The following is a 25,038-nucleotide window of genomic DNA, read 5'->3' as shown; positions in this document are numbered from 1 at the left end:
TTTGTGTCCTGTTTCTTTGTCTTGGCATTTTTTTATGCTTCGCTGTGTCGATAGAGTGCCTTTCTGTGCTAAGTGTCCCAATTACCTGAGGTAGACACTCTTGGTGCACCCCCTTGTGGGCTTTGTGCACAGTCTTGTTGTGGTTAAGCCTTGATTGTTGTAGTTATCACTGTGAGGAATTGACCTCCAGGCCAATTGGCTGTGAGAATCAGCTGTGTCTGCAGTGGGAGAACTTCTGTGCTGGAGACACCCCTCTGGGGCTAGACTTGCTTCGATGGGGCTTTGGTGCTCACTGAGTCTGCCCCCTGAGTGTGTCTTTTATCCATACTTTTTGTTTCTATAAAGAACTTACCTGTTCTGAGATGCTACACACTTTATTTAATTAGTGAATTTATTGTCTACCTTACCCCAACTAGAATGAAATCTTCAACAAAACAGGGAATTTAGTCTGTTCTGTTCACTACTGTGTCCCTTCTTAGACTATCCATACTTTTTGTTTCTATAAAGAACTTACCTGTTCTGAGATGCTACACACTTTATTTAATTAGTGAATTTATTGTCTACCTTACCCAAACTAGAATGAAATCTTCAACAAAACAAGGAATTTAGTCTGTTCTGTTCACTACTGTGTCCCAAATTCTTAGACTAGTGTATAACACAGGTTAACACCCAGTAATAGCTCTTGAATGAAAGATAAAATCTGTGTATGTCAGGGAAGAAATAAGCTAAGTAGTTCAAGAACAACAATAAAAATAGATACTTTACCCAAACAACAAAGACTTATTAGTGGTCATACAAAATAACTTCATAAAAAGAGTTCCATTAATAAATTATAAAATATGGGTTAGTAGATTTGGTCACATGGACCTGATTTTCCATCTTCTAAGAGAATGTGTTTTGGATCACCCAAAAGTTTAAAGGGGGCATGAGACTAATTATGGAAAATATTTAACCCATATAGGACATCCAGAAACCAAGAATTGGTGAACATCGAGTCAGAAATGGAAGGTCTTTGGAGAGGAAATAGTTGTGAGGAAGGAGCATAAAGCAGATAGTTGGACTCTGTCCACTGTCATTGAGTCTCATCACTCAGGTTCCTTCAGGCAATTAAACCCATTGAGTAGGAAAACCTACTATCGCCATTGCCCAGTTCCACTAACACTGAGTTGAACAAGTCAGCATCTTTCCCAGGAAGTAGAGTGGAGCCAGATTCAAGTAAGAAGTGCCACAATGACCTAATGATACCACCAAGGTACCATCCTGCAACTGCTCATCACCAGCTAGAGTTCCTTTGTTGTCGGCCCGATTGTTCCTGGAACAGTCTGATCACACGGAGAACAAGAAGGCCCAATCAGAACTTATAACCATTCATAATTACTGAGTAAACAGAAAATCTTCTAGTGTATTTAGGATGATGGGTCATCCAGGAATCCCAACAGGAGGGCTGACCCTCCAGACTTGTCCCTGAATGACACCTAGGTGATATAATGAGATGGTGCCCCTCCTGTAATGAAATGGAAATAGAAGATGATCAGGAAAAGAGTAAACTAAAGAGAGCTAGCCAATGGAATTGAAGCACAAAGGGTAGGAGGGGAAGAGCTTGTGGTGGGAAGGGGTGGAGAAGGAGAGGCCCATGGCTCCGTATGTGGTGGGTATATAAGCACCATCTCCAAGGAGAAGTGAGAATATGAGTGAAAGCCCCGAGTGTCTCGTACTGGTCATTGTAACTCAGGACCCCACTATGGAGGAAAGTCCAGTGAAGACTCTGGGATTTGAGTGAAGCAAATGAATGAACGAGAAGTGAACAAGATGAATGTCTGCAGAGAAACAAAAATAAACTGAGCACATGACAATATGATAAGTATGGTGGCACTTACAAAGGATCTTAAAATCCAAGATTTAAAGACCTATGTCCTGTGGGAACAATGCTGTCTCTAAGCATCACTGTCACAAATAAGAACACTTTGGATGCTTTTAGTAAACAGAGAAAATTAGAAAGTACATGGCAGAGAAACTCTGAATGGAGCCTGGTGGAACACTCCCTGTGTCTGATAACCCAGCAGGTTGTCAGCCAGGGAACAGTGAAGGCTTACTTGTCCTACCCCTGCTCAATAATTCACTTATTCAGCAATTGTTTGTTGAGTTCTGCACTAGACACCAGGTTCTGGGAATTCAGCAATTAACCCTACAGATAAAATCATTGCCCTCCTGGTGTTCACTCCAGGGGGAAGGACAGATAATACAGGAATAAACAAGAGTGCTAAGAGGAAAAACAGGAGTAAAGGATAGAGGGGCTAGTTTGCTGAACCTTACAAAGAAGTTCCAATGAGTATTAACCTTTTCAGAAATCATTCATAGAGGTGCCATCTTACACAATGACCCTCTTAGGAAGCAATCATAGCTCCTTTATAAGCCATAACAGGCTTCTGAACGTATGTATTATCACCATGTGCTGAGTTAAAGAGTGCTGTAAAATTTCAAAAGGAGGGTGAATCAGTGACCTGTTACAGACCCTTCCGATGCTAAAGCAAGAGCTCAGACACTTAATGAGCTGCACATTCTACACCCACACTCCACAGCTGTCAGAGCTTCTATCTCATCCTGCCTTAACAAATGAAAAGGAATATCATGAAAGGAAAAATAGATTAGAGGCAGTTGGGTCTAAAAATATTACATCTAACCCACTCAGAACCTGTGTTTTCCTGACTCCTGGGGCAGCTCAGCTACTCCCACCGCTCTCACCATGGGCTCACCAGAACCTACTGCTGGAATCCACCCTCTTCTGTGCTGGAGCCCTTCTGTAATAGGCCTCTTCCTTTGGCTGCTGCTCCAGCCTCTTGGGGTGGTTCCCCGGCCCAGCTCCAAGGGTACCTCACTTTGGGGCTGGCTAGTCTGAGGCAACTGCGTGCTTGGCCCTGCCTGTCAGTGCCTTACTCCAGTTCCTGGTGACTCTCAACAGCCCACAGATGAATGGATTTATGCAGGTCAATTTTCTCAGTAAGTCTTTGAGGTCCACTTCAGCTTTGGACCTAAAGTACAGGATGAAAGCGTGATGGCCCTTGCTGGGTAACGCAGTCTTTGACACAGAATCGGTAACAGGAACCGGGAGACCTCAGGACAAGCATTGCAATTGTGCGGCACTACAGCGCCACCTCCCAGCTCAAAGCCGACATTGCAATTAGTCACAGTCCTCTTTCTCACCGCCCTCCCAGGCTAATATTCTGGCCTGAACTGTTCAAGATTGAAGAAAACTAAAAAGACATGACGACAACAACAACAACAAAATACATGATTCTTAACTGGTTCCAGTATTAGTGGAGTAAAAAAATTTCTATCAAGGGCATTATTGTGTTGGCTGACAAAATTGGAATACAGACCGGTAGATGAGATGAAAGCATATTATGTAAGTTTAACTGAAGTTGGTAATTGTACTGGGAGGCACATAAGTTGTCTAAAAATAGCTCCTCTATAACCTGGACTCCCACCATTAGAGGTTCGTTTCTTTGGATATGACAGAGTTTGAAGATATCCGCAGACCCCAACTTCATTTGGGACAGCTTTGCTTTCATCTGTTTGAAGAAAGAGGTCTTCTGCTTCATAATTGTTTGAAAGAACATATCTTTATCTGAACATTGACACATCACAAGATGTATAATTGATATCTTAGGGAGCATTAGTTGATAACTAGCTAAGGTCTGGTAAAGAAATCGCTGGATGAGAGGCTGAAGTGCTAGGTGTGGAGAGATGTCCCATGAGAAGTGAAAATGAGCCCTGGGTACAGAGGAAGGAAGGCACCGTCAATCGTCCACCTCCTAATTTGGTGCTGAGCCAGACCGGCAAGATCATGGTTCTCAGAACATTCCTGGATTCTGAGTCAGCTTTCTGCAAGGCCATCCTGACAACACACACCTTCCAGACTCACCAAATCTGCTCCATCTTAACTGCAAAGGCATTAACAGACAGTCCCTAAAGGAAGACCAAGTGTGGGACTAATATGCCTTTCCTTTTTCCACCAGCCATCCCCAGAGGTCTGCAGTGTGGTTCAGAATCCTGTGCGCTCAGAAACTCAGGGACATAGAAACTTTTCTCTATCAAATATCTGACTAGATTAGGTTATAATAGCACTAGAGGCCTGGTGCATGGATTTGTGCACCAATGGAGTCCCTTGGCCTGGCCTGTGGGGATTGGGCTGAAACCAGCTCTCTGACATCCCCCAAGGGGTCCTGGATTGCAGGAGGGCAATTCTCGGGTGATGCACCCCAAAATCGGGCTCCCTCCTCTCTGGGTCCAGGGTGCGGGTGAAGCAGATTCAGGGCCGACAGTGCCCCAGCAGCAACCTAACCCATGGCCAATTCCACAAGTAATCAGGCTCCCTCCTCTGCTGGTCAGAGCATCTTCCCCCTGGTGGTCTTTGCGTGTCATAGCTACGAGGCAAACGGTGGAACGGTCAGATGGTCGCTTAGGCTTTTATATAGATGCCTGCTATAGGGCCGGGGCTTCTCAGAATCCTGAGTATGCTGGCCATAGCTTCTTTTTTTTCTCTTAACTATAGAAAATATTCCATGTGGTATCAAGAGAGACACTTCTTAATTTTCACAATCAAGGTAAATATATACACTCAAATTTAAGTTCTGCTCTAGCATTGCCTGGGTAGATTTCTTGGGTTCAGGGTACTGAAGCGTTCCATGTTCTTTATGAAGTAGCGCATTCTAGTGGCACTCACAGGCACTGCAGGGAAATGCAGGAAGAGGTGTGGGGTTTTTTTCTTGAGTAAAGACATATTTGACCTATGCTCCTTAGTCAGAAAAGCACAGGTCTCAAAATGCCTATTTTTTCATATGAAACTGCTATCAACAATTTCTACGTGAGAAAATACAGATTCATTTAATCCAGTGTTGTTTTCGGACCTTGAATTTTCAGTGTTTTTATTATGCCATGTAAACAAAGCAACTTTCCCTCTGGAAAAATCACAAGTGGAAATTTCAAAACTAAACGAAATAATATTTCAAATCCAAGTGGCACTCATCTCTCACTCCCGCTTAGATTTCAGAGCATTTTCTATCTAAATTGACATTTTTTAAATGTACTTACCAGGTATTTTAAAACTTCTGTTCCAGTCAATAGGAAAAAAACATTCTGCCCTGAATGTTTTGTTCTGTTCTGAATGGGCTTCTTTCCATAAGCCTTCTGGGCCCTTCACCCGCAGCTTATTCAGGTTTCAAGTGATCACATGGGTTTTGAGCCTGAACCATCTGGGTGTCACCCATGTTCCCCCAGAAATGTCAATGCCGGGAGAGCCACAGCCAGAGGGCTCAGAGCAAATTAGCACAGGCCCAGCGACTGACCAAAATTAGGCCAGTCTAAAATAAATCATGTAGACTTTTCTCTTTAATGTAGAAAATACAACCCCCTGCACGGGTAGCATTTTGTTCTAGGCTTTGATTTTCACGGTCACGGCCATAGCTACTTTTCAGGCGGGTCTGAGTGCACCAAGTGTTCCATGATAAAAGTAGGTCATGGGAAGGCAGTGAAAAAAGATTTGGGGGGGCGGTGGGGAGAGGTTTTATGGAGGGGGTACTTTGAGGATGAGCGTACATTGAACTTAGGAACAAAAATAAGTTGCAACTTCCACGCTGTAGCACAGGAAGGATGAAAAGCAGAAAGGGCAGGGGAGGGGCGTCTCTCCTGAGTCACTCTAGGGCCCTTGCAGGAACAGTTTCATCCTGGGAGGAAGGGCTCTCTACTTTCATTTTATCGAAAAGGACGTGAGAGACACCCATTGATTGGTTGCCTCCTGCAAGCACCCTACAGAGGCTGGGGAATCTGCAACCAAGGTACGTTTCTGTGACCAGGAATCGAACCTGAGACCCTCTGTCCACAGGCCACTGCTCTAACCACTGAGCAACCGGCCAGAGCTTAGATTCCATTTTAACAGGAGAACTGATGCCTCTAGTCAAAGAAATTCTCGGACACAGTGACCAGCTGATTGGGAGAAGTACCACAGATACAAGTGGGAGTCTTAGCCCTTTCATTTCATTCTGTTTCTGATATTTATGTTCTAGACCAGTGGTTCTCAACCTTGGCTGCACATTAGAATCACCTGGGAATCTTTTTAAAATCCTGATTTCTGGGCCTCATCCTCTGGAAATTCTGTTTCTTTGTTACTAATGTTGTGGCCCCACCCCATAACAAAAAAACAAAGGATCAGAGGAAAAGTGGATCAGAGCAGCATGGTGAATGTGACAGCATCCCCAGGAGGGTGTGTGTGTGTGTGTGTGTGTGTGTGTGTATGTGTGTGTGTGTGGGTGTGTGTGTGTTGGTGTGGGGTGGAGCGATTGGGGGACTGGGAATAAAAATGGAGAGTCTAAGAAAGCATTGAGCTGGGTTCCCTGCTTTGTACCTTCAGGCTAGTCACCCAGCATCTCTGAGCCTCAATTTCCCTCAGATATTAAATCAGAAATTGGAGCAGATTTTCTCTGAGGTCTGTCCCATATAATAATTCTGAGACTTTCCCCGCCTCTACTTTCCTTCTTTTATTATTCCCTCCTCACCTTCAGCTCAAGGCTATAAAAAATTATTTTTGGTTGGCAAATAGCATAATTGGCTATTTTTTTGTTTTATTTTTTGAGAAACGATTGTTTTATTCCATGAACCTGGACAAATCCTGTCACTATAATATATAGCAATATCTGTGTCATCATTACTGGGAAATATTTTAAGCATAAATAATCTCAAACTGATTGATGTGGTTTCTATCAACTAGTATTTCTTCTATCATCCACCCACTTGCTTTTGGTGAATTATTATTTGATGCCCTGCCATTGATTAATATTAGGGGCTCCATAGGAAAGAGCTCTAGGAACCCCACTGCTGTGTTTACTATACGGATATTTTTGAGGATGTTGTTGATTACACCAGGAAGAAGGATCAAGAGAGAAATTTCTCTCTGATGTCCAGATCAGCGCCCAATACTGAGCACACCTGGCTCGCCTCTACCTCAAGAACTCTGTGACTGCTGGAAGGAGCTCCATTTCCCTTTTCTCAGTTTGGTGCTGCTAGAAAGTGCAGAGCCAAATCCAGGCCCGAGTGCATGGCCTGAACCTGGCATGCTCACTCACCTGGGCTGTCTTCCCTTCCTGCTCCTAATCTTTCTTAGTCTCATTTTTTTCCCTCTTCTGTATTTATCTTTTCTGAATTATATGCACTTGGGCCCCTTAAATACCTCTACACACAAGGAGGTGTAAGAAAATAAACAATCAGATAAGGAAATAACCTGTACAACCGAAAGCTTTGTTTTTTATTCCAGGGTGAGCATACTTCAGCCTGCTGGCCAAATCCAGCCTGCCACTTATCTTTGTATGGTGACCAAGATAAGATTGGTTTTTATATTTTGTAATGGTTTGAGAGGGGAAAAAAGGAATATTTTTGATATGAGAAAATTATATACAGTGGGGCCTTGACTTACGAGTGTCCCGACTAACGAGTTTTTCGAGATACGAGCCGTCTCTCCGCCGATTTTTTGCTGAGTTGCGAGCTAAAATTCGGGTTACGAGCCAGCTTCAGATACCCCACCGCTAGTTGGCGCAGCGAACATCACAGTGAACACCACAACATCAGCCCAGCATCACGTGTCTCACTTGTTCACAATTGATTTGACATACGAGTAATTTGATTTAAAAGCTCCGTCATGAAACGAATTAAACTCGTAAGTCAAGGCCCCACTGTAAATCTCAAATTTCCTTATCTGTAAATAAAGTTTATTGGCACACAGCTGTGCCCACTCGTTTACTCATTGTCAATGCTGCTCTCACCCTGCCACAGCAGAGTTCAGTAGTTCTCACAAAGGTGGAGATGGCCCATGAGCCTAAAATATTTACTCTCTGGCCTTATACAAGAAAAGCTTGCTGACTCCTGGATGAGACCTTCATTTTACATATGTTTGAGTTCCTCTTGGCTAATTTAGTCTTATGAAATTGCTTTAAAGCTGGTGTTTGACACATCCTTCCTTACTCAGCCTAGCTATTTTACTTTGTGTGCTATGTCTATAAATTTACTTCTCAGTGCACTTTAACCTTGACCCAAGCTCCCGAGTACTGTCTGGCTCAGAATTCGGTACAATGTAATAAAGACAATTAAGTTTCAGCCACTTAGAAATAACTGAAGGACCCTCTTGAGTGACTATTTTATAGAAACTAATAAAATGAATCCACAAAAACTTATATTTTCGCTGAAAATTCTAAGCCAACAGAAGGATCTACACAGCAACTTGGCACTTTTCACAACACGTTCAAACAATTTCCTCCAGTTTCTTTTCAGTTGATACATGTGTTTGCATATTTACTGATTATGAAATTGCTTTAAAGCTGGTGTTTGACACATCCTTCCTTACTCAGCCTAGCTATTTTACTTTGTGTGCTATGTCTATAAATTTACTTCTCAGTGCACTTTAACCTTGACCCAAGCTCCCGAGTACTGTCTGGCTCAGAATTCGGTACAATGTAATAAAGACAATTAAGTTTCAGCCACTTAGAAATAACTGAAGGACCCTCTTGAGTGACTATTTTATAGAAACTAATAAAATGAATCCATAAAAACTTATATTTTCGCTGAAAATTCTAAGCCAACAGAAGGATCTACACAGCAACTTGGCACTTTTCACAACACGTTCAAACAATTTCCTCCAGTTTCTTTTCAGTTGATACATGTGTTTGCATATTTACTGATTTTTTCCCTCTCCTGGTCACCCTTAGTTAGAAATATAACTATGTCTCCATGGAAACACAGCGTAATGCTCTATCACAGATGATCGAAGGACCTGAGCAGCTGGTATTGGGCTGAAGGCTGCAATGGCTTCGGACCAAATTAGGAAGAGAAAGCAGCTTACCCAGCTCTTCCAGGCCTCTCACAATTCTAAAGCTCAGCGTGGAAACCTACACAGATTGTGAACTGCTGAGAATTTTTTTATTCTTTCTTTTTCCTTCTGCGAATATTCTCTTATCTATTTCTATGTTTCATCTATAGGGGGTGTTCATCCCCTGCTCCTTGAATGAGTGACAGAGTCTACAGAATAAGCAGGAAGGGAACCTACATTTAGTGAGCACCTACTGTGTGTTAGGCCCTTCGATGTCGCAGCTGGCCCAATGTCACAAAGTTGGTAAACATAAAAGCTGGGATTTGAATTCTGGTCTTGCCAAAGTCCACTCTCTTTCCACTACACGTGGGATAATACCCTTGCAAAGAAGAAGGCTATGGGACATACAGTTTGAAGCAGGTCTTTGAACAAAACCAATGGTCTTGAGGGAAGATGGAAATCAACATAAAGATGTTAGAATATGAAAGTTACCTTCTCTCCTAAATCCCAACTATGTTTATAAGAAGTTAAGGTCAAAAGCTAAGTTATTGAGGAACCAAAAGAACCAGGATTCTCTTCCCCAACAATCCCTCCCTAATGTTTAAAGGAGGATGTTTTAAATAGTGTTCATTAATAGGTGCCTTGAAAGAAGAATAGACAAAGTACTATGGAATTTAAAGAAAGGAGACGTGCTTCAAGTTGGGGGGTGGAGAGGACGGGAATGGAGGAATGCATCAGGGAGAGGTGGCAGAGCTCAGCAAGGTCATCATAATTCACAGCCTTGGCTGTTCCTAGGCCCAATTTAACTGCACTTTTCTTTCCTGAATTTCTGATCGGGGCCAACAACCTCCTACGTCCCATTTCGTCTTAGAGTATGATCTAGTGGTATGCATGCTTGCCCAAGAGCTTGTCTCTCTGTGTAGGACCTGGTACCCTCAAGGTCACAGAGCTCTGCTCTCCAGGGCATTGTGAAGAGTCACATCACAACTAACTGGACTCTCACTCGGTGGATAGTACGGTGCCTCAGAACCCAGGCTGGGGATGACTGCTCCCCTCGAGCAGGTGGGCTCCTGGTCCCCAGTGTCAACTAGGACACCTTTGCGGTTTGAAGACAGTATTCCTCTGCTTCATAACTGTTTGAAGAACACTGTCCTAGAACATATCTTTGAACATTGGAACACAAGATGTGTAACTGATATTCACACCAGGACTCCTGAGGGAAAGAGGCCTGCCCTTTGGAGGTTTACCCGAGTTCATGCTAACACCACGCATCCTATGATACAGATGAAAAGAGAGACAGTCCCTCCTCACCTGGTCTATATTCTATCACTGCCATCATTGAGGGTCAAGGAAATCATGGAGAAGACAGTGAGAGACTGTGGAGAGGCAGAGAAGAAGGCAGCTCCTTTTTGTGGGGGATGGATTCGGGACAGGGGGTATATGGAGCCACAGGTTCTCCTGAAAAGGTGACTAGATTCTTCTTAGGCTCCATATAAAAATTCTCCTTTTTGTTAATCTTTCACAGAATAAATGATGAGATTGGAAGCTGAGAGAATAACCAGTAATTTATCTTGGGCTACATTGATAAAAAGCATGATGGGGTGGGCTGTCCTATGTTTATATGTCCTAGAAACCTAGAAAATTTCATTCCCCTTCTGCATGAGCCCTTTATTGCATAAAAAGTCTGCACTCTGTTCTCCGGAGAGAAGCTATCTCATTGCAAATTGCTTTATTAATCACATTAGCTGATAAACTAGAGTACTAGCTACTGCATTAAAATTGACCTTTAGGTTATAGAAAATTGAAATGATTGGGGACAGCTTGTCCATGCAAAACAATCTTATTCTGTGAAGCAGAAGTTTCGACCTGAGCTACAACTGGTCTTTACAAACACTATACTTTCTTTTTCTTTTTTAAAACATTCAGCACCCTTGTCCTTCTGAATGGCTTTGGCTCAGCTTCCCAGATGTTTAGAACTCCAGGCGTTGGTCAAGGAAGCATTTCTGCTGTGTGGTTTAGCTAAGCACAAGCACCTCTTATAGAGGTTTGACTAATAATTGTTCTGAAAAAGAAGGATGCCTCCCATCTCAGAGTAATTTATAAATATTACACATCCCACTCTACACCCGGGGGGAAAAATTCTCCTTTTTGTTAATCTTTCACAGAATAAGTGATGAGATTGGAAGTTGAGAGAATAACCAGTAATTTATCTTGGGCTACATTGATAAAAAGTCCTGTCATTTCAATAACTACCTCAGTTTCATGAACTACTTTATTAGCCATTAGCACAGACCACATGATTCAGGCTTAGAAGAAAATAACCGTCCTAAAGCCCAGGCAGCGAAAAAATCCTTCTCTTAATTTATAAATTCCCTTAAGAAGAACAGGGTCCCATTCTTCATTATGACCCACAAAACCACCTGCCTGCTCAATGTCAAAAATATTCTACTGGCAGCTCATGGTTAGGAGCTTCCCAGATGAGCATGCCTATCTTTTACGTTACCTTTTGAGAAGAGAGGAAATAGACAATTGAAAGCTTGAGAAAAAAAAAGTAGCCCAAGAAGAGGGCTCATTGCATTCCCAGTCCTACTCCTTTTTCTCTGTGTTTGTTTTGCTATTGCAATCCTTATTTCTCTGATAACAGCAACCTCTGACTTCAGTGCAGTGCCCTGGTTGGATGACATTACAATCAGCAAGTACCTGTAAGCCATGCCCGTCTCTGCTCTGGTGGTTTCCCGCAACGAAATTCCATGGACACGTAAAAACTTCTCCAGGTGTTTCCGTTCCGCTGCTCCACTGGGCCTGGCAGGCCAGCAGGCTGCCCCAGGCGGAGGCTTGGTCACCGCGATGTGCCGTCTACATTTCAGAGCAGAGTCGCTGGATTTGGGCAGACCCAGCTTGGGGCTGGGGATGTCTGCACAGGCAGGTTTATACAGATGCATGTTTCAAAAACCCAGGAAAGCAGTGCTAATGGCACAGGACTCAGCTCTAAGACTGACTATATCTTGCTATGTTTAACTTGAGTTACCCAGCTTTGGTGTGTCCCTAAAAGGGATTGGATTGTTTTCCTTAGATGCCCCTTATGGTTTTTGTATGTGAGCGGGCTCCTGAGGTCCTGGCAGAGCTGCTGGCTAGAGGTCTTGGCTGAAGCCTACGCAAAAAGAAGCTTGACAGAGGCCAGTCACTTTTCCCGTCCCCGTAAAGTTCACAAAGTCAAACTTAAGCAACCAAGTGTTGGCCCTGGGAAGAAAAATACGGGCATTCTTTCCCATGTCTTTCTATTTAGGTAAAGGGAATATTTTGGTGGGATTTGGGCCAAGTGTTCTGTTCTCATAAGGACCATAAGGTCTTGAGCATGATTCATGAGTGTGTAATGAGACCTCTCTAAATTATCAAATATTTCACAATTTACTATACTAGTGGCATGATTCATATGGGCAATAAGCCCACTGATTTTTGATGAAGGTGCAAGAGCAATTCAACAGAAGGATAGGCTTTTCCATAATTGGTGCTGGAACAGCTGGATACTGATAAGCAAAAAGAAACAAACAAAAATAAATGACCTTTGACACCTCATATTCGTACAAAAATTAACTCAAAATGGGTCACAGACTTCAATGTAAAATGATACAACTCTTAGGTAAAAACTTAAGAGAAAATCTTCAGGATCTGGGGCTTAGTAAAGAGTTCTTAGACTTGACACCAAAAATAAGGTCCGTAAAAGGAAATATTATAAATTGGATCTCATAAACATTCAACACGTCTGCTCTGTGAAAGACCCTGTAAATTGGATGAAAAAACAAATTACAGACTGAGAAAAAATATTTGCAAGTCACAAATCCAACAAAAAACTTGTAACTAGAACATATAAAGAAGTCTCAAACCTCAACAATAAAAAACATATAAACAATCCAATTAGCAAAAGGACAAAAAATACGGACAAACATTTTACTGAAGAGGAGATACAGATGGCAAATAAGCACGTGAAAAGGTGGTCATCATCATTAGCCACCAGGGGAATGCAAATTAAATCCACATTGAGTATCTCCACACACCTATCAGAATCGCTAAAATAAACATGGCATTAACACCAAACGCTGGCAAGGATTCAGAGAAACTGGATCACTCATAAATTGCTGGTGGGAATATAAAAAGGTACAGCCTCTCCCCAGAAAAGTATGGCAGTTTCTTCTAAAACTAAATATACCAAACTTATATGACACAGCAATTGTACTCTTGGGTATTTATCCCAGACAAATTAAATCTATGTTCACACAACATCTACATACAAATGTTCACAGCAGGTTAATTTGTAATAGCCAAGAAGAAACAGAGGTGAACTGGGAAAGCAATAATGAAGAATGAGACAGGAGCCTTCTTCAATGCATCAGTGCCTTTCAATGCATCACTGTCTTTTTCTGCTCTCTGGATAGGGAAACAACATGCGGCCTTCAGTCTAAAGCTAATGTAAAGGAAATGACCAATGGGACTCCAATATGCAAATGTGCACTCTGTGGCCAAAAATGCCTCAAAAGGTGGCTACTGGGGGCACAGAGTGCCTTGGAGAAGGGGTAGATGAGGAGAGAGGAAGGTTGGCGATGGGGCTTTGGTCATCTTATATAGGCTTTGCACTCACTTTTTTTTAAAATATATTTTTATTGATTTCAGAGAGGAAGGGAGAGGGAGAGAGAGATAGAAACATCAATGATGAGGGAGTATCATTGATCGGCTGCCTCTTGCACAACCCCTACTGGGGATCGAGCCCGCAACCCAGGCATGTGCCCTTGACCGGAATCGAACCCAGGACCCTTCAGTCCACAGGCTGATGCTCTATCCACTGAGCCAAACCAGCCAGAGCTGCACTCACTTTTTAAGTAATGTTGGGCCATGGAAGGTTTGAGATCAGGATAGTGGTCATGTGCTGATGAGTCATCACTTAAGTAATGCTTCCAGGATACTGAGAACACATTCCCCTTTATCCCAGTCTGCACTTGCCTGGCTGATAAGAAATTCCATGGAATAGGGGTGGATGAAGTAAGGTGGAAATAACAGCATGGGCTGTGAAATCAGGAAGACTTGGGTTTGTATTCTACCCCTACAACACACTAGTGAATTGACTGGGGGCACTTTATGAGTCCCAATTTCCTCCTCTGGAAAATATACCTCACCATATTTCCTTATAGTACTGTTTGAAGAATAAAGGAAATATGGTATTTGATGTACCCAGGACAGAATAAATAGCTCTCTAAGTGGTGGTTATCGTTATAATATCTCCTGCATGGCCCAGCTCTAAGGACTGCCATGAGAGTACAGTCCATGTGGATGGCGCCCCCTAGTGTTGCAATACCCGGCTGGCATAGCTGGATGGGCAAACCTGGACAGACTTAGCAAGCAATAATTTTCAGGGGACTTCAATGCTATCGATTACATGAGGAATCATAGAATTGTACACTTGAAACCTATATAATTTTATTAACCAAAGTTATCCCAATACATTTAATTTTTAAAAGGCAATTTACATTTTCAAATAAAAAATACTAATGTTTAAAAATAATTGTTAAAGATTCAATTATTGGAAGGACTGGGATAGAGTACAAATTCCCAGGAACATGAGCTTAGAGGTCAGACTAACAGAGTTTTAAATCCTTGCCCAGCAGTATAATACTGTGTGATGTGAATACTCTCTGAGTTGTTAGTTTCTTCCTCAGAAAAATGAGTAAAACAATACTACCTCCTCAGAGTTAGATAAGCAAAGTCAGGCTGTATATTTTAAATCCCCAAACATACCCCACTGCCTCTTGAAATGCCATTCCTCTGTATAATCATTGTATATGTTTAATCGCTGACTAAAGTTCAATATTATTGAAAAAGTATGTTTCTGCCATGGAAGACAAGCTCACTTCCCTTACTTTGTGCTAGAATGTTCTTTTCAGCTGGGAAAATTATAAAACCTGAAGCACAAGTGTCCCATCAACGTTTTGAGAAATAGTGTTCTACATGCTTTGCTTTTCTAACATCTCTAAGGACTATTCCAAGATAAATTTCAACTTGAAGCAATTTCAAGATTTGCCATTTTCCCAAACAGATTAAAATGTTAGTTCAGATAAAGTCACAACTGATTTTTTTTTAGAGGTCACCTTTTTTGCAACCTTGCCCAATGGAACACAAGCAAGAATAAACAAAATTTTTAGGCTTCCTGGGAAAGGACCTCAATTCATAAACCATTTACTCTTTCGTGCACATAATTCAAGCAAGGTGGATTTTCTTGCTCCCCATTCCTCAGCAGAGTAAAGACAGCAAATTAGATGAAAAAGCCCATTAGAGGCAGATCTACTGACAGCAGCAAGAAAAATTTACAGCAAGGTGAGGTGAAAAATTTACAGGAAAAGTAATGGAGGGAGAAAAAAATACAGAAGCCAAACTTTAAAAATAAAATACCAAAAGAAGGCCTCTAATCTTCAAGGCAAATAGTTCTACATGCCTTAAGTCCCTAAGGACATTTTAACATAGCCCAACAGTTGACATTTATTAAGATAAACTAGAGCCCTGGCCAGTGTGGCTCAATTGGTTGAGCGTTGTCCCATGCACCAGAAGGTTGCAGTTCGATTCCCCATCAGGGCACATATCCAGGTTGTGGGTTCATCGCTGGTTTGACAGGAGGCAACCAATCAACATTTCTTTCTCATGTAGATGTTTCTCTCCCTCTCCCTTCTCCTCTCTCTAGAAATCAGTAAAAACATATATATTTTTTAAAAGGATAAACTAGAGTTGTCAATTTGTTCCTTCAGGTTTAAAAAGTTAAAATAAATCCTTGACACAAATTACAAAGTTTCAGGGAAAAATCACTTGAGTCAAAGTGTTTATTCTCTGACAATATCAGATGAACAAGGTCTAACTGTGACGAATTTCTGCATTTAGTTGTACTACTAGCTCATGTCACGAGCTTTTTTCCCATTCCTAGGAACTTGGTGGTTTAGCGGATTCCCAGCCTAAAAGAGGTCAACTTTGTTCTTGAGTCACAGACCACACGTGTCTTCCCTGCACTTGCCTCCCTGCTGGTTCTCATTCCCACAAACTTCCTCGCATCCTTGTAAAACTCCAGCTGAAATGGTGTATTTTGTGCATTGTTTTTTTTCTGACACATCCCTGTCTGCCCCTGTCCTTTAGCTCTATTTCCAGAGCATTTCATACTTCTAATATTACACCAATAAAACAATACTGTGGTCTTGTATTCCCTGAAAACAACTCCAAGATTATTCACGGCAAGAAGCCTGTCTTATGTATCCTCATACCTCTGGAACTGCGACATAAGAGATGATCAGAGCCCTAACCAGTTTGGCTCAGTGGATAGAGCGTTGGCCTGCAGACTGAAAGGTCCCAGGTTCGATTCCGGTCAAGGGCATGTACCTTGGTTGCAGGCACATCCCCAGTAGGAGGTGTGCAGGAGGAAGCTGACCGATGTTTCTAACTCTCTATCCCTCTCCCTTCCTCTGTGTAAAAAATCAATAAAATATATTTTTTTAAAAAAAGAGAGAGATGATCAAACCTCTTGAATGGATTTCTATTCAATTTTCTGGTTTGACTTCAACTTTTTTTAATATTACACGTTCAATACTGAGTGTCCTTGAATTCTGAATATTGGCTTTATTGGAAATTCATTTAACTGAAAATACCTTAAAAACAAAACACATTTAAACATAATAGTTCTTTGTCGTTTATTTTGGATAAATGACCATTTGGAACCTAAAATACTATAAGCAGATTAAAGTTTAATATTTTGTTCAACAAGCAACTGGTGTTTGGATAGTCACATCATTCAAATTACTGAGCTTGGACAGGAGGAGCTGATCTATCCAATGTGCCCACTTGTAGAACTGATTATGCTATCACCCCCTTAACCTCAGAGGAAACTAAATAACGCAACAACCCTTTTGGACAGCTTGTTTCATGCTTGATGTTCATTGCTCTAATCCAATTAAATATGCAGATTAAGCTATAAAATGCACGTTGGGCTTTCATCTTTTATTAGTGAAGTATTTCAAATGGGAGATATTGTCGTAAAAAAGGTCTCTTGAATCAAACCCATATTTTCTTAACTAATTTTTTCCTCAAATGTTTCACCATTTTACACACACACACACACACACACACACACACACACACAATATGCATGTATTTTGTTTGAGGAGAGTGAGCCAGGGGAGGAATGCCAAGATATCATCCATGATCAGCAGTTTTATTTAATAATATTACATTCAAAACCATGCTGTATCCTGCTGCTGGGAGCAGAGGCTTCTCTGGCTTCTAGAATCCCATAGGTGTATTCTAGAGAAACATGTAATGATTACACTGTTTGAATCAACACACTGTCCTGGAAGCTCCTCAGAAAAATGCATGCCTGGCCATTTCTGGAAGATCAGGGTGCTGTAGTGAACTCTGGTGGCTCAACAAGTGCTCTCTGACCATGTGCCTGATCCTGCCTCATGCGCTATGAGCCTGTGTCTATGGCACCAGAGCCTGTGGCTCTTACCATGGGGAGTGATGACCATCTCACAACCAAATGTAGATGGAATAAAACGAGCTGCAGGGGGGCTCCTGGCTCATCTACCCCTAAGTGATTCTTAGGGCAATAAAAACAAACTCTGAGCCATTCAAACTGAGAGCTGAGAGCCCTCATGGAGTGTCATAAGCCAGGCTGTGTTCTAAGTCCCTGCCATCTGTAGATGTCAGATCACCATCTACAGGTTCCTGAAGGGCCATCAGCTTTCTCAATGAAACAGGAAAAGTGAGTTCCAAGTAGAGAAGCCAAAAGAGATTGGCCCACCCTGTGGCTTAGGCTGATGCATCCGACCTGGAACGAGAGTAGCATTGAAGGGAAAGCTGTGCCTTGACTTCTTTCCTGTTGTAGTAACCAGCTGGGCTTTCCCTGGGTGGCTCCTTTGCATGCTCTGACCACACCTCAGGTCAGAGACCGACCAGCTGTTCATCATGCCCACTTCTCTCTCTCCCTAGGCACGCATTTGGCCTACAACTCCCAGTCTCCCTTGCAGCTCAATGTGTCATGTGATTGAATTCCAGCCAATGTTACATCTGCCCACAGGTGCCACTTTCTGGCCTGGTCCACAAAGTACCCTCCACATGATCCTCCACAGTCTCTGTCCTGTCTGCTGGATCAATGCCAATACTCAGCCACTATCCACCTTAGGAAACACAGGCTGATCCCAACTTCCACCTGACTGGAACGTCCTACCCCTCGAATGGACTTACATGAGTATAAAATGTCAAGTCGTTGAGGTTTCAGGATTTAGCAGCAAGGGTTACCTTTCATATAATCATGGCCTTTATGTTGCAAAGGGCATCTGCCTACCGCCTACCCATAATGAGCATTCAGTAGCCCTTCCTGGATTGGGAGGGAGAACTAGATATCTGGTCTGGAGCCCAGTTTAATTTCCTGGTGACTGAAGAAATATTTGGCAAGTTTCTGTCTATAACTAGTTTGCAATATGTGTTCCAATGCACACAAAACCCTCCATTTCTCTTGCCTCGGAAAGGTGACATTTCTCATCGCCAGGGAGGCCGTGGGGAAGGGAAGCATGGTCTCAACCATCAGCTCCAGGGAGATGTGAGTCAGTACTCCTTGGAACCATGCTGTTTCCTCCTCCCACTGAGCAAACACACATAATACAACCACGGGCCATTTAGTGACAACCACAAGCTCAAACCGGAAAGGCCAGGGCAGCTGTTGCTATGGAACCTTTACATCCTCTCAGAGCAGGATTCTTCTCAGGCTGCTCACTCAGCAGTTGTTGAATGTTCTTGCACTCACCTCAGGTTGATTCTCAACACCAGATCTTCCTGCATGAACTCAAGCCAGGTTGCTAAGCTCATGGATTACCTGCTGCCCTGCTGGCAGGAACCAAGTGCACCAAAGCTCACTGTATGTGGAGAACTGCCTGTCCACACACAGGACCACAGCTGATCCTCTGGAAATGGATGAAGTAAATGATTTCTAGGAAGTCATGGAGTTCTAATAGCAGAGAGGAAATATCAGAAACGACGCTCAGTATGCATGCATATAAGCATAACCAATGGACATAAGACACTGGGGGGTAAGCGGAGGCCAGGGGATTGTCAAGGGCGTAAAAAAAAAAAAGGAGACATATGTAATACTCTTTGTAATACTTTAAGCAATAAAAGAATTAAAAAAAAAAAGAAACAACGCTCAGTGTACCTACTCTCCAGTTAAAAAGAGACATTTATTAAGATGGTAGAAATCACTCTCAAAAGACTATAGCTAAATGTTTATTCATGTGTTGATTTGTTCTACTAAATGTACCCAGGCATTTCAAATTAATAGGTTCAGGCAGCTATGGTTTGGAATGTTGACACTGATGGTTTTAAAAGCTCTTTGTATTGTATCCCAAAATCACTTTTTCCCAGGAGGTTGGTGATTGTATAAATCCCTTAAAAGCCTCTGTAAGAACACAAAGATCTCGGGTAAGTACTGCTTGAGCTCAGCAGTCAGGTACTAGGTGAAGTGCCCATTTTCCCCAGATATTTTAAGAGTCACCCTATCCTTAATTATCTTCATAACACTTAAATACACCATGCACAGTCAGGGGTCACACCTCAACCCTTATTTCAGAGTGTTTGAAAACAAAGTGCATTGCTCTTTCAAATCACTTGTGCAGTAGTACCTCATTTATTTTTTACAATGGTCCTTTCTAATGCTATTAGTCTTCTTTGCAGTCGAAGAAATTGAGACTCAGAAAAGTTAATTAACTTACCCAACGATTTGTTTAACTATAGAACTCAATGCCATAGATTCCATATAACACTGTGTAGTATAGAGAAAGCAATGAAGTAGGCACTCTCAAATATTGCCAGTGGGAAGGTAAAGTGAGAAAATATTTCCAGACAGCAACTGCATTAATAATAAATATGACTGCATACATGCATATGTAATATTAGTACATAATATTCACCCTTTCATTCCACTTCTACAAATAGAGCCTAAGAAAATAACCAGAGAGTTTGCTAGTCTGCTTATTTGGCCATCTGGGGTGATGCTGCTTAGAGTTATTAATTAAATAACTTATTTTGTTCACATAATGAAAAGCCCTATGTGGAAGAATCCATTTGACAGTTGAAGTCACATAAGTAGAATCTAATTCAATTTAGATTGACTGAGGAGTCCGTTACTTTTTACTCTCCTTTGGTATTCAACCATATTTATCTTGGTGCTTTTTTAAAAAAATATTTTTATTGATTTCTGAGAAGAAAGGAGAGGGAGAGAGAGAGAGAAACATCAATGATGAAAGAGAATCATTGATTGGCTGCTTTCTGCAAGCCCCACTCTGGGGATCAAGCCCACAATCCAGGCATGTGCCCTAACCAGGAATCAAATCATGATCTCCTGGTTCATAGGTCGACGCTCAACCACTGAGCCACACCAGCTCAGTGCTTTTTAAATCAGCAGATGAATGGATTAGAAAACTGTGGTACATCTACACAATGGAATACTAAGCTGCTGTAAAAAAGAAGGAATTCTTACCATTTGCAACAGCATGGATGGAACTGGAGAGCATTATGCTAAGTGAAATAAGCCAGTCAATGAAAGAAAAATACCACATGATCTCACTCATTTATGGATAATAAAGACCATTATAAACTGATGAACAAAAATAGATACAGAGGCAGAGCAGCATCAAACAGACTGTCAAACTACAGTGGGAAGGCCAGGGAGGGTTGGAGGGGGGGCGGTAAGAGATGAACAGAAGGACAATGTCAAGGGGGGGAAAGAAAGGAGACATATGTAATACTCTTTGTAATACTTTAAGCAATAAAACAAAATTTTAAAAAAATAAAGTATAAAATTACAAAATTAAAAAAAAGAATTACTCATTCTTTAATTCAGATCTCCCTAAGTGTGTGTCATAGAACACTTAGTTCAGCAGTTCTCAACCTGCGGGTCGTGACCCCTTTGGGGGTTGAACGACCCTTTCACAGGGGTCGCCTAAGACCATCGGAAAACACATATATAATTACATATCGTTTTTGTGATTAATCACTATGCTTTAATTATGTTCAATTTGTAACAATGAAATTGGGGGTCACCACAACATGAGGAACTGTATTAAAGGGTTGCGGCATTAGGAAGGTTGAGAACCACTGACTTAGTTCTAAGATATTCCACAAATAAGTTTGGGAATCCCTGCCTGCTGTTTCCTTTCTCTAGATTCACAGTGCACATCAGCGTATGAGGTCCTTCAGTAATGGCAGAAAAAGCACCTTTGTTGGCTCAGTGTTTTGCAAACCTATTTGATCCCAGGACCCTTTTTCATGTACACTCAAGTAATAACCCACAGAACCACTATTCTGCAAATATTCCTCAGAACATATTGCCTTTAACATGCACTTCTATAGTTATCAATCTAGTCTTATTGTTCCCAAACCTAGCCATTTCCAGTCGTTTGAAGGGTGTTATGAAAACTTCTTTACACATATATGTTTTTATGTAATTCACACATAAACATACATACATATCATTTTAAGGAGGTAAGGGCCACTATTTCAGATACTTTATAAGTTGCTCAGTGATTCTCGACCTCTTTGAATTTTACTTATAATCACACACACATATTGCTACTTATATAAATGTTCTCATTTAATCATAGTAATGACTCAAATTCCCGTACTCTCTTTGTCAGTTAACGCTGCTAATACATGAAAATATTCATCCAGCCTAGTTCCTTATTATAAAATACAAAAAAATAGGACATTCAAGTATTTCTCCTTTATGAAGGTGCCAGGCGTCCTTTCCTTAAGCTAGAATTAGGGGAAAGTATATTTTTTCTGTTCCACTGAAGTTCTTGGAAGTCATATTCAATATAAGTATTTGGGGGGGTATCTACTTTGTGCCTAACTAGTCCTGTTCTAGAAACTACTAAAGAAATTAATTCATGGGTCAGGTTCATAAAAAGTTTACAAGACCTTTAGTTAAACAAGAGTTGGGAAACAAATGAGAAACAACACAAGAGAGTTTTAAGTGCCAAATCATATCACGTGCTAGAGCCAGGATGTGTCTTTAATTCTTGTCATCCCGGGCCCTGCCTGATGCTGCTTTAAGTGTGGGGTTAAACTGAGATCCTAGTAGCAATAAAATGCAACATGGGAAGAGTCTGATTGTAGAGATGAAACACACTGAATGCAATGGCTTCTCTTTTCTCTCTTGTGGAATTATATTCCAACCAGAACAGTACCTTAGAATGAATGTGCCAAATTGCTCTGTACCTATGTAATCTGTATACAAAAAGCCAGCTACCTTAACCCCCAGAGACCACAACACCACGGCCCCTCGCCCAGGCTGGCCCCGCCCCCCAGGGAGCGGCTATGGGTGCCCCTAGGCAACGCGATAGGGTGCGAGTTTGATGGGGGAAAGTTGAAGAAATAGGGGGGAAGGTCGTAAGGGTCTGCGGGTTTAGGGTGGTCGGCCTGGAGTAGGTTTGGCATGTGCTGGGGAAGGAAGAGGAAGATCCGATTGGAAAACGGCTCAGCACAGTACCTTTCTCATTGCGAACCAGACGGCGCCAGCTGTGGACTGAATGGGCGGTTGTCTCATGAGTGCGCTTAGGACCGACATGTTCATGGCAGCAGCAGGACTCCCGAAACTTTACTGATTCCAAACAGTAAACAGCTATCAACGTCAAAGAACAGGAAAATCCTCTCCAACTAGAGGCCTGGACTTGCAAAGCGACTGAAGGAAACACCACTTAAGGAGGAGCTAGGAAAACCGGAAGTACGCGACCAGAGGATGGTGGGATTGTGGAGGACGCCTGGGCGACCAGAGGATGGTGGGATTGTGGAGGACGCCTGGGCGACCAGAGGATGGTGGGATTGTGGAGGACACCTGGGAGCCTAGAGGATGGTGGGATTGTGGAGGATGCCTGGGCGCCTAGAGGATGGTGGGATGGTGGAGGACGCCTGGTCGCCTAGAGGATGGTGGGATGGTGGAGGACGCCTGGGCGCCTAGGCTAGACCATGAGCCTCTTGCTGGGCATGTACATAGTCAGCCCTATAGTCTCAGTCTCGTAGTATTTGGACCTGACTTCTGGCGGGAAATCATTTCTATTGAGGTTTGCTGTCCCCTTGCGGGGAGGAAGATCAGACTAAAAGGTATCATTTGTTATTTGGTTTGAAGCGGAGGACAAGAGCCGCGAGTACGACCTGTTCTACGAGGAGTACACACGCACCTCCCAGGAGCTGCAGATGAAGCGCACCGCCATCGAAGCCTTCAATGGAACCATCAAGATCTTCCAAGAGCAGGGCCAGACTCAAGAGAAGGCAGCAAGGGAGTATCTGGAGTGCTTCCAGCGTGAGGGCAATGGAAACGAGATGCAGAGGATCCTGCTGAACTCAGAACGGCTCAAGTCTCGCATCGCGAGATCCACGAGAGCCTTGCGAAGCTGGAACAGGAGCTGCGGACACAGGCCTTGGACAACCGGGAGATCGATCAGCGCATGAACAGCCTGAAGCCAGACCTCATGCAGCTGCGCACCATCCAAGACCAGTGCCTGGTATGGCTCGCCCAGAAAGGCTTCCAGCAGAAGAAAATCAGCGAGTGGTTGGGAATCACAGATGAGCCTGAAGACCAGTATGCACTGATGGAGGGTGAGGATGACCTCCCCCACCATGAGGAACAAATCTGGTTTGTGGGCAAGATCAACCGCACACAAGCTGAGGAAATGCTGAAGGGCAAGCGGGATGGGACCTTCCTCATCTGTGAGAGCAGCCAGTGGGGCTGCTATGCCTGCTCGGTGGTGGTGGACGGCGATACCCAGCACTGTGTCATCTACCGCACGGCCACTGGCTTGGGTTTTGCGGAGCCCTACAACCTGTATGGGTCTCTGAAGGAGCTGGTGCTGCATTACCAGCACACCTCCCTCGTGCAACACAACGATGCACTTACCGTCACACTGGCACATCTCGTTTATTTTTATGTTAAAAAATAAACATAAAAATATGTTTATTTTTTAACAGAAGAAATATAAATATTAAAAATAAAAAAAGAAGAAGCTTGAGTTTTAGGGGCGAAATCAAGCCCCTAAAAATCAAGCCCCTAGCCAGGTGAGCAGTTAGGAGTCAGTGGTCCCAGATTGCGAGAGGGATGTACAACTACCGGTTTAGGCCCCATCTGCAGGATCGGGCCTAAACCGGCAGTCGGACATCCCCCAAAAGGTCCCGGATTGCAAGAGGGTGCAGGCCGGGCTGAGGGACCCCCCCCCATGCATGAATTTTGTGCACCGGGCCTCTAGTATATTAATAAAGGAGAAATATATATAAAAGAAAATAACCAGAGATATGGTTATTTAAAAATCTGGTATAAAGCCCTAACTGGTTTGGCTCAGTGGATAGAGCATTGGCCTGCAGACTCAAGGGTCCCAGGTTCAATTCCAGTCAAGGGCATGTGACTTGGTTGCGGGCACATCCCCGGTGGGGGGTGTGCAGGAGGCAGCTGATCGATGTTTCCTTCTCATCGATGTTTCTAACTCTCTGTTCCTCTCTCTTCCTCTCTGTAAAAAATCAATAAAATATATTTTTTTTAAAATCTGGTATAAAGATGTTTATTATAATCTATATATATAAACAGATAATATGCAAATTATCCAGGCATCACGACCACTGGAGGAGGCTGCATCACGACCTCTCAGGAGGAGCTGCGCGCGCAGATGGGCGGGAGAGGACTGCGTGCCACCCCCAGCCCCAGCGGACACACACACACTAGGGGAGGGGACATGCTCTAAGCCAGGCTGTGCTCCGAGCCGGGCCGTGTGGCACGGCTCAGAGCACACCCCCACCCCAGCAGACACACACACACCAGGGGTGGGAGCGTGCTCTGAGCGGCCATGCAGCATGGCTCAGAGAACGCACCCAACCCAGCGGACACACACACACCAAGGGTGGGGGTGTGCTCAGAGCAGCCGCGTGGCATGGCTCAGAGCACACCCCCAGTGGGTGGCAGCAACAGCCAGAGCAAAGCAGCCCCGGTCCCAGATGCCTGACGGCGGCTGGAGCAAAGCAGCTCAGGTCCCGAATGCCTGGCAGCAGCCAGAGCAAAGCAGCCCAGGTCCTGGGTGCCGGAGGGAAACCGGTGCCGGCAGCCAGGGAAAGGAAGGCCTATTCTTGCA

General features: G+C 43.1%; 1 protein-coding gene and 1 pseudogene across 1 annotated transcript in view; one reads left to right on the top strand and one right to left on the bottom strand.

The window, feature by feature from the left end:
* KCNAB1 (potassium channel, voltage gated subfamily A regulatory beta subunit 1) overlaps positions 1-25,038 on the bottom strand; it is a 323,567-nt gene that overhangs the window by 293,980 nt on the left and 4,549 nt on the right. The gene's annotated exons all lie outside the window — the stretch shown is intronic.
* On the top strand, positions 22,794-23,862 carry LOC102239416 (annotated as a pseudogene).

Source organism: Myotis brandtii, unplaced genomic scaffold (assembly GCF_000412655.1).
Source record: "Myotis brandtii unplaced genomic scaffold, ASM41265v1 scaffold436, whole genome shotgun sequence".
Taxonomy (NCBI): Eukaryota; Metazoa; Chordata; class Mammalia; order Chiroptera; family Vespertilionidae; genus Myotis; species Myotis brandtii.
This window is presented reverse-complemented; position numbering and strand designations above follow the sequence as displayed.